Genomic DNA, 18,664 nt, shown 5'->3' on the forward strand with positions numbered 1-18,664 from the left:
TGCAATCCAAACAACCAAGGAGAATTGCACACGTAAACGACAGCGTTTTGTTCGAATCCCAGAAAAGAAAAATTATTTTTATTCCACATTATTAAATTTCTTCATTTTACTGCCACAATGTATTGGAGTATTTTTATGTAGTTTCTTGAACGATGTCTGAGAGTTTGGAACGATTTAGATTCCTTCATATTATATATATATATATACAAGGTCTTCAGGAACGTACTCGACCTACTCCCGTAGGGGCCGGCAGGGAGCTACATACAGTACATACACTAAATAAACAGATTTATTTGTTAAGACAATTTAATTTTTATTTTTTAGTTAGTACCCTGTAGAGGTATTATTTGATGGCAAAATTAATATATACGGACGACACTGCAATTTCAGTATTTTTTACAGTGCATGGGCACTGAAAATGCAGGGCTCCGGCCCCTAGGGGTTCCAGTGATTGTTGAAATTATTAGAGTAAAAAATATAAATTAAGTTTTGGTCTTAAAACATCATTAATCAGTTGGTTGGGAGATTACTCGAATGAGTGACCAGTTGAAGAAAAATAAAGTTTGGTTTAGAAGAAATAAATTTTTGAATAAAACATTTTTTTAAATCACCGGAGACCAATACTTCATTACATTTTTTAATCCAAATAATTTCCTGACAATCACTGGTTAAAGTAAATCAGTTACGTCGTAGATATAATATGTTTATTAAAAAAAATACTTCTCCACCATCTCGACGAGTTGTAAAAGATTTTTGTTATAACAAGTGGGTTGAGGTATTGGAATATATACAATATATATACAATATATATATAATAATATATACTACTATGAGTGTCGAATTTCGTATCTTAACTACATCATGTAATAGCACTAATAACGCCAACGGCGACATTTTGAACAGTTTGGAAAACACCTATCGGTTTAACACGATGTATCAAAGTAGATTGGTTTGCTTTTAAATTAATTGAAGGAGCGTAGCGAGGTCGTGTTTTGACTCAACCATTATTTGACATTTCATCTGTCATATTTATTTGTTACATTCTGGTTCCGGTTCAAAATGGTGGCCGTGTTGGGTACTACATTTTTATACTGCCTGTTTCGCATGGTTCCAAGTTCCTACTATGAGCTGTCGAATAGAAATAATCAACAAATAATTAGTCGAGTGAAATATCAATACACATTGAAAATATCTCCCGAGTAAAAATAAATGCCGCCAACGGAAATTGAACCCGTACCTTCTGATGTCCGGTCAGGTGTTCCGAACCACTGAGCTATGTCGGCTTATTTCCAACCCGCTAAATAATTCAATATGTACTAGTACCTCAATCAACAATTATTGCTCATTATATTTATATTTTTTCACCTGTAAACAAACAACTTTATTTTTGGCGGCACTCATTACCCATTGGCAGCACTATAAGAGGGATATTTTAAATCGAAATATCGATTTACCAAATCAAATACGCAACGCATAATCAAATTGGCCTTATTTCGAAGCAATTAAAAGCAGGGCGGGTTAATGACATCGCAAATGTCATCTGAGGAACTAAACGCGAAATGCGAAAATGACCGCGTTTTTGAAGATTGAACAAAATGGTGCCAGTCTAAAAAAATCTTGCATGAATATTATTATGAGTAAAGATTTAACCCGGGCAGTATACGGCCCTCTTCACCGCATAGCTATACCAGCACTGCAGCGGCGTATTTCAGGGAATCTTTATAAGTAAGACTTTAAATGAAGAAATGCAGAACTGCGAAATACAAACGTTTTATTTATGTTTTTATTATTTATTGTAAGAAACAGCTTATGCGATACAAAGATATTTTAATCCACATATAAGGCGACTCCAAAAAAGTGATAGGAGTTTTATTATGCCTAACTAATAAGTAGGTAATTGGGAGAGGAAGAGGAATATAGGATATGGATAGGAGATTTTATTGTTATATATTATTATTAAAGTAGTAAAAAGTATTTATAACAAAAAAATTGATTATTTTTTATTGATCTTTCATCTGGTACAGAATGACGGTGTATGTAGCGATAGTGGCCACAAAGGTATAGAGCAGTGTACAGTCCACAGGGAATAGGCCACCGGCAGTAGGCAAAAAAGGTCTGGACTTCATCAGGCCCTCCAGTAGCATTAACCGATCACAATGACGATCAGCTAAAATCAAGAAGTACAAAAATAATCGTTGAGTATTTAGATTGGTACTGTAGCCATTACCGTAATATTAAACAATCATAATGACTATCAGCTTAAATCAAGAAGTACAAAAAATAATCGTTGCTTATTTAGATAGGTCAGTACTGTAATATTAAGCAATCACAATAACGATCAGCTGAAATCAAGAAGTGCAATAAACTAATCAGGTTACTTAGATAGGTATTGTGGCCACTACAGGACTGGCCAAAGACAAAAACACCTAACGTCTTACAATACACAACCGCCAATAGCGGAAAATTTCTAGATGCTCTTTTTATGTTAATACCGCACAAAAGTCCCAAATGCTCTTTTCCAAAAACAAATACATTTGCGGCTCTCGACTTAGGCGAGCCGTAACTCTTCACCTTGTTGCTTACTCGTGTATCGTTTATACAATATCTTGATCTTATTTTTTAAATATCATATTTAAAAAATAAGATTCTATAAAACCACCTTCTGATTTGTGGAGCTGTAATTCAAAGTTGACAAATCTAACGATCTAATCAAATCTAATCTTTTTCAGCAAGGGCAAAAACTATATCTTGTGAATGGAGCATATTTTACAGAAAAAACTAAAAAATATCTAAATAGTTGCTTTTTATTTTTAAAAACATAATATTGACTGCAAAAGATTCAGTGCCCACGAATTATTGATTTATAATTTATTTCATCAAAAATTTAAAGTTACGCAATAATTACGGTAAGTAAGAATGTTTTGATATTATACACATTTCTGGTGTTCTGGCAGGTGACAAGTCACCAAAAATCAACTGGGTGCCCCACTGGAAACGACCGGGGGGCGGAACAAAGAAGAGGTAAACTGAATGTGTTGAAGAAGACTGCACTGGAGAAGAATGACTAAGTACCAGAACTGGAGAAGAACATTTGTGGAGAAGGCCAAATCCCACCCTGGGATTAAAAATAAGGATATTTATGCCTGGCTGGAGAAATCCAGGGGGCGTGGGTGGTGGTGACCTGACCTGGTGATCAGAGCTGGTGGTGGACAACTGGGCTTCCATTGATTTGCTCTGTTGGGGAGGCGAGGACAATGAGTAGGCGTTGAAATTTTTGGGGGATTAAATTAGGAGTTCTGTGAACAACAGACTCCGCGTAATATTGATAACTCCGAAGTGACAGCTCGCAACAATCGCACGCCCGTGCGCTCTGGCGGAGTAAAGAGGTATTGTCCAATACGGTTAGCATCTTGAAAGATTGACAGGATATAAAACACACAAACTAATATACAGACAGAGATGCAAAGTGCTCGAGTCTTGACCTCGCTGCGATCATCGCTAAGTCAATTATTTGTTTGCAGTTTGAACACACAAGTATGGATTGCGTCAAAAATTCAATGCTTCTGTTATCGTGCTTTATTAGCAAAAAAAAAGTGTTGCTTAAAAATAACAGTCCCAGCATCTAAGGTCCCAGGCTGTTAAAATGGTAAAATTGTCGAATTCCGCTGCATGCTTTTGCTCTTTAAAAAAACAACACTTGATTTTAAGTTCTCTATCTAATGCTTACGTTTTTTAAGTCGCACATGCACTAAATAAGTTTTTAGGGTTTAATTTGGTTAGTTTAATAATTTATGCGTATTTCCTAAACTGAGAACTTAACTTTGATTGAAAAAAAATAACTTTAATGCATCTTTTACCATCTCATTAAAAGTTATTTCTTGTAGTAGGTAATTAAGTTAAAAGTGCTATTTATACATTTTTGCGTATTAAGCGCGCAGCGTAATTCAACTAGTTCTAGTTGCTGGAGGAAGTGGTCTGAAGTGGTCTGGTCGTCAATGAATCGAAAACTTTATAAAACTCTGATTTAAATTAATCTTTTGTATACATACACATTTTTCTGCCTAATATCAACTTGTTAATAACAATGATTCCCCTTTTATTTTCATATTTCAACGCCTCTGTGAAGATGATCGTGATTGTCAAAATGATGAGGAAATGAATACACCAGCTGATTTCTGACACAGTTACAATTCCGTGCTGCAACATACAATCATAATTAAACAATAAAATTCAAAAATATATTCAAATCTTATTATTTTAACGAATTTTCTATTTATGCCGCCGTTATTACTGGTGTAACGGTCAGCATAGTTGCCGTCCAAGCAGTTAATCGGGGTTCAATTATCGTCCGTGGATTTTTTTGTAGTAATTTTTTATGCTATATAAAATTATTATCAACATATGGTTTTTTACTTACACTATCTGTGATGAATGGTTGAACATTAAACATAGAATTTATCCCCACTAGAAATGACAGTAAACATGTAGCCATTATGAGTAATATCTGGAAATAATCACACAACTATTTAAAAATATTTTAAGTAGGTATGTATGTTATATGTACGTTCACAAGTTATTTTAAGTAGTTGTGTATGTAATATGTGCGTTCACAGGTTATTTTAAGTAGGTGTCTATGTAATATGTATGTTCACAGGTTATTTTAAGTAGGTGCGTATGTAATATGTATGTTCACAGGTTATTTTAAGTAGGTGTGTATGTAATATGTACGTTCACAGGTTATTTTCAGTAGGCGTGTATGTAATATGTACGTTCACATACTATTTTCAAAGGTTTTTCTAAATTTATTCGCTTTATTTTTACTATTCAAATAATGAATATAATATTTACCTGAATACCATACGCAGTATTTATTATATCTACATTATCAGCGAGCTTATCATAAACCGATGTCAGCCGCAATATTCTATCACCAAAACTATCCCAAATATTGCTTTTCGAAACGACTTCCTTAATATGCTTCCACCTTTTGATATAAATCATATTATGAGGATCAAAATCAACGTTAGAATCTTCCTTCACGTAAAGTTTGACATTATTGCACCAAACTAGTTGACCAACGAGAATTCGCAAGCGAAATGTGACTATCCAAATGTCCACCAAATATTGAAAAACGATCAAGTCAAGTACGCACAAGCTTAAGTAAATTGAGGCATATGTGCATATATCAGAATTATTATACCACGCTACAAAATCTAAAACTAAAACTGTAAGCAAATAGAAAAAAAAACTAAGGAAATACAGTAATACTCTTTTACGTACATAGCACTCTTGAGGCAAACCTAATTGACGATCAACATAAACTGTATTATTAAACTGATTAACAAAATGCTTAGAGCTGATAATGTTTGAAATAAACAATGACAAAATTCCGCTGCAAACCAAAACAAAATTTCCAAAATTTTGTGCAATGTCGGAAGATAATAATGGTTCATTCAACTCCCTACTAAATTTGATAGTAAAAGCGTAAACCATTAAAGCAACCACAAAAATAAAAAATATAAAACTGTAAATTTTACTGGCTTGTGTTCTTGGTAATATTTTGTTTTGGTCGTAAGAACTTCTTTGAATACCAAATAAAAAATATATTAAATTAAATGGTTTAGTAGCGTGGAGCACGTTTAATTCAGGTACATTATTTTTTTTCAATTCGCTAAAATTTCCGTTTTTATTTTCTACCATTTTGGGGTTTGATTTCAATAGAAAAGGCAAGGCGTTCATATTGGACAACTTTAAATTTATAAGAATGGGGCTTTACAGTGGAATTTTTAAATATATTTGTGTACTTCTAGAAAAACTTTCATTAATGAAATGAACAGTGAGCTACTTTCTTGGACTAAAGAAAGCATGGATGGGTTTTGTCATAACTTTTTACTGCCATAAGGCTGAAAAGATAAAACAGGAAGGTAACATCAAACTAATTTATTCAATGCCAAAATAATGGAGACTTTCCGTCTATTTTTTAAGAAACAAACAAAACATAATTAAATTATTGGTAAACAGTTAAAAAGGTTTTAGAATTCATTACACAGACCGACCATCGTTATTGCTCTATACCAGTGCTCCGCAACCGGTGTGCCGTGGCACACTGGTGTGCCGTGAGCCGGACACAGGTGTGCCGCGGTCAAATTTAATGTATTTGACATTTTACAATATTTCAGTATGTATTTAATACACAATGACAAAATATTTTAACAACCGATATTAAAAATAAAGCACAGTTGATGGCTATTGTACTTTTCGTTAACGAGGACTTTATTTAAGAACATTATTTATTTTGTAAGGAGGTTCCAGAGCGAACTACCGGTGAAGAATTTTCAAGTAACCGATGATTTCTTCAAAATATATAATATTAAATGGACCAATTGCATTGCTGTTTGCACGGATGGCGCTGCGGCAATGACAGGTAGTAAAAAGGGTTTTGTCTCTTGTGTAAAACAAAAAAATCCAACGTTACAATTTACACACTGCTGCATACATCGAGAAGCATCGATGGTCAAAAATTTACCTCAGGAACTTTTGAACACGATGAATGAATGCATTAAAATCTTAAACATAATTAAATCAAAAGCCCCAAACTCGCGAATCTTTGGAATACTCTGTTCAGAAATGGGAGCCGAATATGAATCCTTATTGTTTTATACTGAAATGCGTTGGATATCCCGAGGCAAAGTTTTGGCTAGATTGTTTGAGCTTCGTCACAAGGTGCGTGAGTTTATTTTAAATCATAATATGCCCGAACTATATCAGCACCTCGATGATAATTACTGGATAGCCAAACTTGCATACATGGCTGATATATTCGAGCATTTGAATGAACTTAATGACGAACTTTGGCAGAAAGAGTTGCAAAAAGGATGTTTGGAAATGTACCAAAGGATCAACCATAGTACAATTGAAAACAAACAATTAACTGTGGATCTGACCCAACAACATTTAAGTATACTTCAGCAGAAATTTGGTCAGTATTTTTATTCCATTAATACGGAACAATACGATTGGATTCGAAATCCTTTTGCAACCAATGCAATAAATTCTACGGAAGCACTGCCTCTGCAAATTCGAGTGAAATTTACAGATTTAAATAATGAAATGACATCACATGACATGACTTCACTTCTCCGAAGATCAATTAGATGTTTTCTGGATTTACATTAAAAAAAATATCCTCACATTTCCGTCAAAGCATTCTTAACACTACTTCCATTTTCAACGACATATTATGTGAGCAAAGTTTTTCAACGCTTATATTAATTAAAAATGATAAGCGGTCATGCTTAAAAGGTCTTTTTTATTTTTTTATTTTTTTTATTTATTAAAAAAAAACAGTTTTCAACATAAAAAAACGTACTCTGCACATCTCACTAGGGCATTCCTGTATCAAGATGTGCAGCTTTACAATTATATCATTTAAAACAATACATATATGTAAACTTAATATAGTAATAACATTTACATTAGTCTTGACCAACAACTTCGGGTTGCGCTGTCAAAAATCGAGCCGAATATAAAACTTTTGTGTTCATTGAAACAAGCGCAGGTTAATTTAACAATTAATCGCTCATTAATTTATTATTATTTTATAATAATTATTAAGATTGCGTGAAAATAAATATGTTATATTTGGTTCCATGATAAATCAACACAGTGACAATTCAACAAACCTTTAAAAAGTGATATAAAGTCATTAGAAACGATGAAAAAAATAATTTAAACCTAACCTAACCTACTTAACCCAGTTATTAAAGTTTTTGTTTCATCACTTTCGATGACTTTATATTTCTTTTTAAAGATGTAATGAATTATCATTGTGATGATTAATCCGGTCACCGTTATATTTATATCTATGTATGTATACTTTTCAAATAAAAAAACAAGAAGTTATTGTAAAATTTGTGCATCAATTTAATATCTATGTATTTTAGCTTTTGGTGTGCCGCGGAATTCTAGGAAGAAATTTGGTGTGTCGTAGGCGAGAAAAGGTTGCGGAGCACTGCTCTATACTATAGAATATCTGGTAAGTGAATACAGAGGTATATACATTTTACCGGGCGGGGTTCTTTGTAGGTACCAATAACTTTTCCTTATGAAATCTGGTGAGTGAATATATATGTATATTTTACAGAGCCGGGTTCTTTGTAGATACCTTTCCTTATGAAATCTGGTGAGTGAATATTTACATTTTACCGGGCGGGGTTCTTTGTAGGTACCGATGACCTTTCCTTATGAAATCTGATGAGTGAATATATACATTTAACCGGGCGGGGTTCTTTGTAAGTACCAATAACTTTTCCTTATGAAATCTGGTGAGTGAATTTGTACGTTTTACAGGGCGGGGATCTTTGTCGGTACCAATGACATTTCTATATGAAATATCTGGTGAGTGAATATATATTTTTTTAATACTTTGAAATATCACAAATTAAATCTTTTGAGCCATTCGAGCCCGCGGCCTCCTGCTTGCTAGTCGGGAGTATTACCCCTCGACCACGGAGGCCGTCAAATAAAATGGAATAAAATATATTGAAATGAGTTACCCGTTGCTTTCCCGTGATATTCTTTACTCTTTGCCGACCCATCTATTCATTTTGATAATGACACCATTATATATTATTAACATACACGTATGCTTTTTACGTATGAACGTATTGAAAATAGAATGTGACAAATAATAATATTTAACAAATGGTTATGTCTGTGGCAGATGTCCATGATAATAACATAATGTATTTTTGTTTCATTATTGGTAGTGTTACATACGATAAGTGGTTAGACATTTTTTTCTTTTAGTGTTATACACAATTTTCATGATTAGACATTTTTCTTTCAGTGTTATTCACGATAAGTGATTAGACATTTTTTCTTTCCGTTTGAAAAAAAACATTGTGTAGAAAGAAAATATATTAGATTTTTTTTAAATAATTTTTTGGAATAACTTTATTAAGTAAAACCTCTAATTGTAATATTTAATTATTGAATTCAATATTGGCGATTTCTAAACAAAAATCTGAAACAGAAGAATCAGAAAAGGATACAGTCACATCTAGGACAAATCACAAAATCGCAAAAAATGAGCGGTGAAAAAATGAAGGCAATTTTAGTAGTTCTTATTCGAAGTATGATGCAGTTAAATGTGACCGAAGGGGATAGGGTCTAGTGATGCAACAGAGCTCTGCTTACGCTTCCGCTTCTGCAGAACTTCCGCAAGTTTTTCACTTCCGTTTCCGTTTCTGGTTCCGCAAACTTTATAACAGAACTCTAAACGGAGAATACAGAGAGGAGCGCGGAGGCGGGGGGCGCGGGGACGACTGGACAGGGGGCGGGACACAAACGATACAAACAAAGATATTAGAAGAACGAGATGTGCTATGCGCAGTTCGTACTGAGTGGAATTGTTTTGCCGAGTGTCGCCGGTTTTGTTCACTAATACTACTGCGCACCTTCGCTTGCGCTAAGGTATCCGCACTAATACATAGAACAGATTTCTGTGCGTACACGTCCCGATACCGTTCAAAGTACCCTAATTAGGTAGTACTCCGGCTACGGTCCGGCGGCCAACATAGCATATCTCGTTCTTCTAATATCTTTGGATACAAACGTGTCGCAACGAGTTCGTTTGTTTATAGTGTATGTATTATCTGATAATATTATTACTCCAGCGTCTGGACGGTGTAGGCCCTGTGATTGGTCAAATTCAAATTGTGTTTAAATAAGATTTTAAAGATTAAGACACGATTTCATACTGAAATAGAATCGCCACATGTAATACGATATTTCTTAAAAAATATCGTTTCTGCTCATACAATTTTTAGATAATATCGAAGAAAATATGTCTTAGAAAGTTCATAATCCATTGGATTAATTACATTACAGTGAAAATTATCCACAATTACGTGATTACGTTTGACGTTTGACGAAAAAAGCACACGTTAATTCAATATGGCCGATACCCGATACACATCGCGGCTAGGTGGCCGACAGAGCGCCCCTCTGGCGGTGAAGAAACGAATCAAATGACTGGCGCGTATATTTAAATATGCAAAATTACTTGAACATCAAGCGTTTAATAATAAGATTTCTTCTGGAAGTTTAGTTCTACTTTACAATGGCATTTTTCATTATTATTTATAATTTTTTTTTTGCTTATTAATTACATCTGATTTTATATTGACATGTTTTATAATTTCTAAAATTTCTAAATTATTTATTTGCGATGCTTTAATCCTGAGTGAAGTATTTTAAGACCTGAATTTTTATCGAAAGTGTGATTCAAAAGATGATTTGCAAACTCATATTCACTATTTCCATTTAGAACCCTGAGATGTTTTTTAGTTCTGACTTCAAAGTTTCTATTGGTTCTACCTTTGTAAAATAAATTACAATCCAGCCCAATTGAGTTTATAAACTCCTGATTTTTTTGTTTGATTTTCGCAATCTATATTATTAAGAATATATTTATTCATTCTGTTATTAGTGTAAAACGCCGGTTGAATAGTACCAGGAATGTTTATATATATAATTTTAGAAGTGTCGTTATCCACAAACAGAATTCTACGCCATTGTTTATTTATATCTTAAGAACTAGGGTAAAAATACCGTTTGAAGATAATATGTTTAATTATTTTATTTAGTATTTCAACTATCAATTTATTAGAATAACCGTTATTAAATGTTATTTGTCTTATGAATATATTGTTTTATGGTTATATGCAAAAAAAAATTTCAGGTCTTAAAATACTTCACACAGGATATAAAGCATCACAAATAAATAATTTCGAAATTTTAGAAATAAGAGAACATGTTTATAAAAGTAGATGTAATTAACAAGAATTTGTTTTTATAAACTCTCTTTTAAATATTTTCCCACTTAACTGGTCTTTCATATTGTAATTCCTAATTCTTATAAACCCAGCCTACTCTTACCCCTCCCCCCTCCTTCCACTTCTTTTTTCCAATTGTAATCTATATTTAATTTTTGACTTCGGTGTATACTTCGTTCATGAAACATGTATTGGTTGTATATAATAAAGTGAAGTTAAAAAAGTTATTTGTTTTTTAATAAAATAAAGTTTAATCGGATAACATTATTTTATCTATTTCCATTGTATATCAATGCATACGTACATAATAAAATGTAAACATTATATTTATTTATTAATTGGACAATTTGCATGGCGCCGCTTTTGTGAGATATCACCTCAGGGGCGCTATATTGTAATAATCTACCTTTATATATAGATTTTTACTCTATGAAGGTGTATATATAATCTAACTTTAAACTTTATTAGATACAGTAACAGTTTTAGGAAAAGAATTACCACCAGTTGGAGTAAAATTCACACCTTTTAATTAAACCGACTGCTAATCACATTGCACAATTACCCTCCTTTTATCCATAAACACGGGTACAATTAATCAATATGTAATAATGTATTATTTCAGTCAACTTTGTTGTAACTATCTTTAATTGTTGTGACAAACTATACGATATTGATTCAACTTATAGACATTGACGGTTGTAACACATATTTAAGCACTGCAAGTCTCCTATGAGCAAATTATATTAGGTACCATAACAGTTAATATCAGTTGTAGACATGTAGTCAATAATAGTGTTTCATTTGAAATAATCCATCACAAATACGTAAAATTTCATTTATTCAAACAACTGTCATTCTTATTATGCCTAAATTGAGCATGTTATTATTCATTAACTCCTTCCTGTTCCGTGTTTTAACAATATATACTCACCCTCTCTCTGTGAATGACCTAATATCTATCTATTAAATGTAACTGTTGTTAATATCACTTAAACTGGGCGCAGCCCAACCAAGTGCCGCCCGCAGGTCCTAGCAGCAAAAACCCGCGGAGCGGGTTTTTAACTGCTAGTTATTATTATTATTATTATTATGGCAACACTGGGTTTATTTATGATTCTGCATTCTGCGCATCACCGCACCTCGTGACATTCGTGACGTTTAGCGTAAGCGCGTAAATCTTCTGTTATTCTACTCTACTTATTAATGTTGTGTTTAGTGCAATCATGAAACAGACTCAAAGGTGAAAAAGAAGCCAAATTACTTTTTATAAAATATAATTTACCACTGTTTAATTTCGAGTACTAAAAGTACAAAATACAAATTTAATTAAACAAATCTTAAAAAATAAAATTGTGCTTTTTCTTCATAGTATTAACACTTCCGCTTCCGCTTCTGCTTCCGCTTCCGCTTCCGCTAAGATTTACTTTTGCCATCTGTTTCCGTTTCTGCTTCCGTTAAGACACTTCCGTTGCATCACTAATAGGGTCCCATTAGCTCAGTGGTAGAGATGTGCCCCGGCAAGGCAAGGGTCCTGGGTTTGAGTCCTAGATGTGACCGTATCCTTTTCTGATTTTTCTGTTTCAGATTTTTGTTTAGTAATCGCTAATATTGTCTTCAATAATGAAAAATATTAGATTTAGGAAAATCCACTCCACCATTCTCCAAATAAATAATTCATAAATGTACACAAAGGGGTGATTATAACTGGAAAGAGGCTTGGAAAAATTTGATCTACATAAGTAGCTCAACATTGTTGCTATTTGATCCTTTGCTGTTTCTTTTCGGCGCAACTTAGAAAAGAGTAATAAATTACAAACAAAATACATTTTCTTTAAATACTTTAAATGTTTACATTTTATTTAATAACAAGTTTTGTTTTATATCGTGCAAGTCAAAAATGTTGACTGAATACCCGTTTAAAAATACTTTAAAGCATGTAACAATGTAAAAAAAAGAGTACACACCATAGACTAATATACATCAATGGTACACAAATAAAAATAAACAATGTGATTGAAAAAATAGTCAAACATTTAAATGAGCGTCCAGATTTAAGAGGAAGCTACAAGCCAAAAATGTGTATATTCTTGGATGACCTTATATTGTAGGTAATAGGCATTAAAATCGATAGACAAACGGAGTCTAGAAACGTTCGATTTCAAGCACAAAAATGGTTTTTATTTATTTTGTAAATAATTTTATAAAAAAGTTAATCTAGTGAAACTGTCACAGATAATCTTAGCTGTAGTACTGTACTATTTTTTAATTTGTTTCCTTTACGCGTTCATACATTTCTATTGAAAAAAAAAAATTTAGTAGTTAACATTTATATTTTTTTATTAAGTAATTTATTTTTATTTGTATTCTACTCAAACGAAATGATAGGAAAACCTTCAATTTATCTAAAGCATATTTTTTGGTATTCATAATGTACACCAATTCGTTATAAAGATTAATCAAAATAGTGATTTAGCCAAGATTTAGCACTAAGCTTCGCCTTAAAGTAGATGCAGTAAGTCTGAAATAAAAAATAAATAAAAAAAAACGGATTTAAAATTATTATTACGCAATACGTAGCATTTATATCAATATAAAAAGCAAACTGGATCATTGATTATAAATAACAATTAACAAAAGGCGCCATTTTAGAAATCTTGTGTTATTACTGTGTGTGTTGGTCGGGGTATCGCGATCCTACCGAATTATCAGTCTCCCTAGAACAGAGAGAGAAACATAGGGTTTTTTTCCGAAAAGTGCCTGTATGAACGAACATTGTTAAATACATTTTCTACGAACCTTGATTTAAGCCAAAATATTTATTTATACGCCTAAAAAGGCTTTTACATAAAAGTGATACATGAACATGATGCAATGTACATAGGAAAATATCTGCATTATATAGGAAATACTAACAGCGTATAGGTGTAATCTATCATAAAGTAGGTACAAAATAGATCTATGAATAGAAAAACAATGATTACAAGTATAATGAGAGTATATTAAAAATAATAAAAAATTAAATACGAAACAATATTAGTAAAACCTAAGAGTAACATAAAATGAAATAGAAATTAGAACAACACTACATATAAACAAAACACTAAAACTACGTTACCAGCGCTACTATAATTTGTATGATTCAACAAAAGGCTGGTATAGATTATGCTTAGTTCTATAAATGGAGTCAATAAAAATATAGTACCCCATTCTTGTTGCCCAGATCATGCATCCTATTCGTCAGTGAGTGTGTCCATACACCTGGTTGTGTATGTATCGCAGAATAATGTTATATTTAGTTTTGTATTCCTAGTCGGCATAAGGAATTTAATAGTGGCAACGATGGCAAGACTGTCAATTAAGTTGTTAATGACTCTGTGTAACACAACCAGGTCTGAAATAATTCTCCTGTTAGACAGTGTTATTATATGCAATTGATTCATCAAATCATCATACTGACATAATTAATGTAATCAATGGGAATTCTGAGTTTAAAATTTACGTACCTAAGAAATTTGTACTGAAATCATTATATAGTGTGAACTTTGTATAAAGGGGACCAAATAGGTGAATTATATTCCACTTGACTTCTGACTAATGAAATATAGAGGGTTCTCATACAATCTAAGGATTTAAATTAATTAAAGTTCTGCAAAGGAAGCCAAGTATCTTTAAAACCTTATAGTACGAGAGCCCACGACCAAAACCATGTCTCATAGCAATACGGCAAAAACCCTATAAAATCGTTAGATTGTATGATTCTGAACCCGACTAGGTGTGTAGTAACGGTCGAAAGTGTAGCAACTGCGTGGGAGGCCATTTCTGCTGTGTCAAAAAAAAGACAGTCGGTATTATAGCAATACGTCTGATAGTGAAAATGTACATAGATTTTATAATTGTATTACGAAAAAGTTTGTTTTCAGACATTTTGCGCGTAGCATATAGCCTGAGCGCATTTTTGAAAATGTCAACAAATTTAGCCGACCTGTATCATAGCAATACGGATAATTTTTTTTTCAACTTTTCGTATTGCTGCCATGATTACCAAAAACCTGTTTTCAGACACTTTAAGTGTAGCATATACTCCCAAAAACGAAAATAACGTTTCGGAGTCGCCTGGCCGACGCCTCTGTTAAATGTTTTTTTAAATTTACAGCCTTCATAGATATTCAAGAATCTCCCTTGTCTATTATATGTACTTTGACAGATGACAGATGTCATTACTTATTTCTTTTGTAAAAGTTACTCAAGTGTGCTTTAAATAAAACCAAAACTATCAAATCAATCAGTATTTAATTTCAACAGCCTCAGAAAATTCAAGATGCCTCAATACGATTTTTAAATGATATCTGAGTATCGAAAAGTTGTCTGATAGAGAAGGTGCTACACTTAATTTGTCTGATATAAATTTTTTGCACACGTGGACAACTTATTTTATCATGTCTAACAATTTTCAGACATATTGCTATGATACCGATCGGTAAAATTTGTTAACATTTTCAAAACGGTCTCAAAATTTAATGCGTTCACATTTCCGTCTGAAAATTGTTTTGTTCGCATCAAATAACCAAAATTTAGTAATAAAAAAGATTTTCAGACGTATTGCTATGAGACATTTTTTTTGTCTCATTTTTAATTTTTTTAAGTGATTTTACGGGTTTGCGCTACACCACTAACGTCTGAAAAATATGTTTCCGGTATCTCAGAACTATCATTCAACTACAGTCTGCAAATCAGACATATTGCTATGATGCAGTTCGGTAAAATTCTTAGACAATTTTGAAAATTCGGTCAGATCAAACGCTACGCGGAAAATGTCTAATATTGATATTTTCGAGTTCAGGATAATCGTATCTATCGATTTGATGCGGTTTTGGCCGTATTGCTATGAGACAAAAATTTTGGTCGTGGGTTCTCGTACTATTATTAGTTATATAGTTGATGTGTGCAATGAATGTCAAGTTTTCATAGAATATTACACCCAAGTCACGAATTTGTGACACTGGTATTAATTTAATTATTTAATCAAATATCAACCTGAGATCCTAAAATAGATTCTTAGTTTGGGCTAATTAAAGATTTTTTTAAAACCAACCTTAAACTATGTCTGAACATGGCGTGAAGAAATGACGTCATATTATCCATTCTTTTTAACAAAATGTCTATTAAAATGCAATATTCTCCATTTCCGGAAACTGAAATATTTACTTCTCATTATTATCTAACTGATGCGACGTGGTTTTTTTAAATAAAATGTGCGTACTAAGCGTGTCTCTATTTTTTGTTTATTTACCCTATTTAATATTAATTTCTTAAATATTAATATACGCATAAAATACATTCGCGCCCTTTTGTGATTTTCTCAGAAAAACGGCGCTATAGAAATGATAAACCATTATTATTATTCTTTCGCATCTACGAATTGAACCTAGGGCCTCAGCCTTGATCGGGATTTGCTCTAGAGCTAGAGTTCTAGGTCTAGCTGAGGTCTTGGGTTCAATTTTTCAGTTTCAAATTTTCGCTTGAGAAGTTGGTAATATTGTCTTCAATGATTATATATATATATAGTACAATATGAGGTTTCACTCATTAAGTTATTCCAAAAATAAATATTACTATTCAGGTTACGCATATTGGAAGTTGAACGACGCGACACATAAATAAACCAATCACACGCGACATTTGCCGGTAGGGACTGCCAACCTAAAAAAGTAAACATGTAGTGACTTAACCGGGGGCTAGAAACTGTCGTAGGTTACTGGCCATAGGCCGGCATGTCATTTACCTCCGTCAAGTTGCTCTCTGGTAGGAGCCCTGGCAGGATCAGCCGAGTGATACCATTAATAAAAATTACTGAATATCAGCTATTTCCGAAAAGGACACTAAAGGGGGTGACAGATTACGCTATTAGTTAAAAGCGTTTTATATAACTCCATATTGCTCGACATACAATCCCGTATAGACCTGTCACACCAAAAAGATGAAGTGCTATAAGTGTGGGTGTGGCAACGATACAACAGGAGAAGGGGTGAGAACAGTTTACGGAGCGCCGTGATTTCGCGGCTGTTATCTGTCAAAGTGATAGTTCCCATACAAAGAAATGATATTCCGCGGCAGTCCCCCAATTGATCTGACACCCTCTCCTGAAAAAGATCATAGCGTAGTGTATCAGCCCGACATATAATACGTACATTCGACGCCCAATTTATGCGCGCACTATATAGCGTGATGTGTCTAGGTCATAATAAGCAATTGGGCACTAGCCCGATTTTTTTATAAATAGATTTATTATTTTTTATGAATAAGGAACTGCAGTTGGAAATATTATGGCTTAAACATATATATTTTTATAGATCAACAAACGCTGATCCCGAACAAATAAGTTTTATTTTATATTATTATCATTAATTTAAAAATCCTCATCTAAAAACTAATCACCCTTTCATTCAAACACACTGTTTGATTGATATTAGTGATGGGCAGGATCGAAACATTCACATGATCGAAATATTTTAATCGAAACATCAAAAGAATCAACTGATTAATTAATTAATTAATAAGTTTAGTGGGAGCTGCAGCTGCGGACAAAGACTGGTCATCAGTGACGTCACGGGTCAAAGATTTTATGAAACCCAAAAAATTAAAACTTTGAAAATTATTTCTATCAAAACTAAATGCAACAATAAAATATACAGGTATTTATTTAAGTTCGAAGGTCCTGATTGATAAAAAAAATAATTAACTGCGGTTTCTCACTATCCGGTCACCGATGTTAACGTAGTTTATTTTTAAATTTTGCCCTAGTTTTTATGTTGTTTAATATTTTTATATTATAAGCACTAAGTGGATTCTTGAAAATCTTTTAGGATTCCGATGTGATTTCTTTATCGTTTTTAGTTTGAGGCTTATTAAAAAAATATAAAATACCATGTCATCATCCCGGAAAGGTAAATACTAATTATGATTACAAATTAATGCGGAAAGGTTTTAAACAACTGAAGTTTCATAAACAAACACCTGCCTTCGCAAGGTATTACATTTTTTCTACCTTCAGTAGGTATTTCTTGTTTATGGTCGAGGTTCGTCAACGTCAATATTGTCATGTCCATTTTAATGACATTATTATTGTGAAATTGTGTTTATCGTGTGGGTAAATTTATTGTTTTATACAGATATTGTTTATATTATGTTCGCGCCGTTATTATTAATTCAAGCGTTTTTAAACTCCATTTGCGATAGTTCCGAAATCACATTGCTCCGGAATTATAATACAGATAGTCTCTATTTACCTTGATAATGTCAAATGGTACTTTCTGTATTTGTCAAAATAGGACTGCATAACCCACTGATTTTAGTTTCCACGTAAATTAAGGTAATTTACTCATAAAACAGTATGCCATTTTTTGTATAATTATCGAGAATTTCCGCAGTTCAAGTACATTCAACGTTTTACGTTGTATTGTTTATGACATGTCAGATAATAACTAAAGTTTATTCCTTATACACTACAATCGAACGTGCAAATTAAATATGTTGATACGCAATTGTTGTCTTATAATAATTCTTTAGACAATTATAATGCTATCTATTGTTTAAACAACATGCAAAAAATAGTATAAACACAACCAAATTCTTACAAAACTTTCACTGATTGATTGCACAGCATTACATTATGTTAATCATATCAATAATAATTATTCTTATTTTGTATATTTTATGTATTTTTTACGTTTTACGTTTTCTGTATCTTTTGTAACCTGTATAAAGCTGCACTTCTAAAATCCACCGCCAATAAAAACAAGGTATAGGCATGCTTCAATTAATATGTT

General features: G+C 32.6%; 1 protein-coding gene and 1 long non-coding RNA gene across 4 annotated transcripts in view; one reads left to right on the top strand and one right to left on the bottom strand.

Moving 5' to 3' along the window:
• Positions 1–2,021: 2,021 nt before the first annotated feature.
• LOC149417882 (uncharacterized) lies at positions 2,022–16,496 on the bottom strand. The gene is made up of 4 exons (XR_016303111.1): positions 16,452–16,496; positions 4,418–4,504; positions 4,050–4,197; positions 2,022–2,167 (listed from the first exon to the last, which is right to left on the bottom strand). It is a non-coding gene; the product is annotated as an uncharacterized LOC149417882 (long non-coding RNA).
• Positions 16,497–17,891: 1,395 nt separating this feature from the next.
• Positions 17,892–18,664, top strand: part of LOC149417883 (uncharacterized) — a 29,001-nt gene continuing 28,228 nt past the window's right edge. The window contains exon 1 of one of the 3 annotated variants that reach the window (XM_089639502.1): positions 17,892–17,985. The gene's annotated coding sequence lies outside the window, so the exon portion shown is untranslated. Of the gene's footprint in view, positions 18,208–18,664 lie in introns of all 3 variants that reach the window. The other 2 variants (XM_089639503.1, XM_089639504.1) reach the window with 2 other exon arrangements.

Source organism: Hesperophylax consimilis, chromosome 14 (genome assembly GCF_061612785.1).
Source record: "Hesperophylax consimilis isolate HC1 chromosome 14, BYU_Hcon_1.0, whole genome shotgun sequence".
NCBI lineage: Eukaryota > Metazoa > Arthropoda > Insecta > Trichoptera > Limnephilidae > Hesperophylax > Hesperophylax consimilis.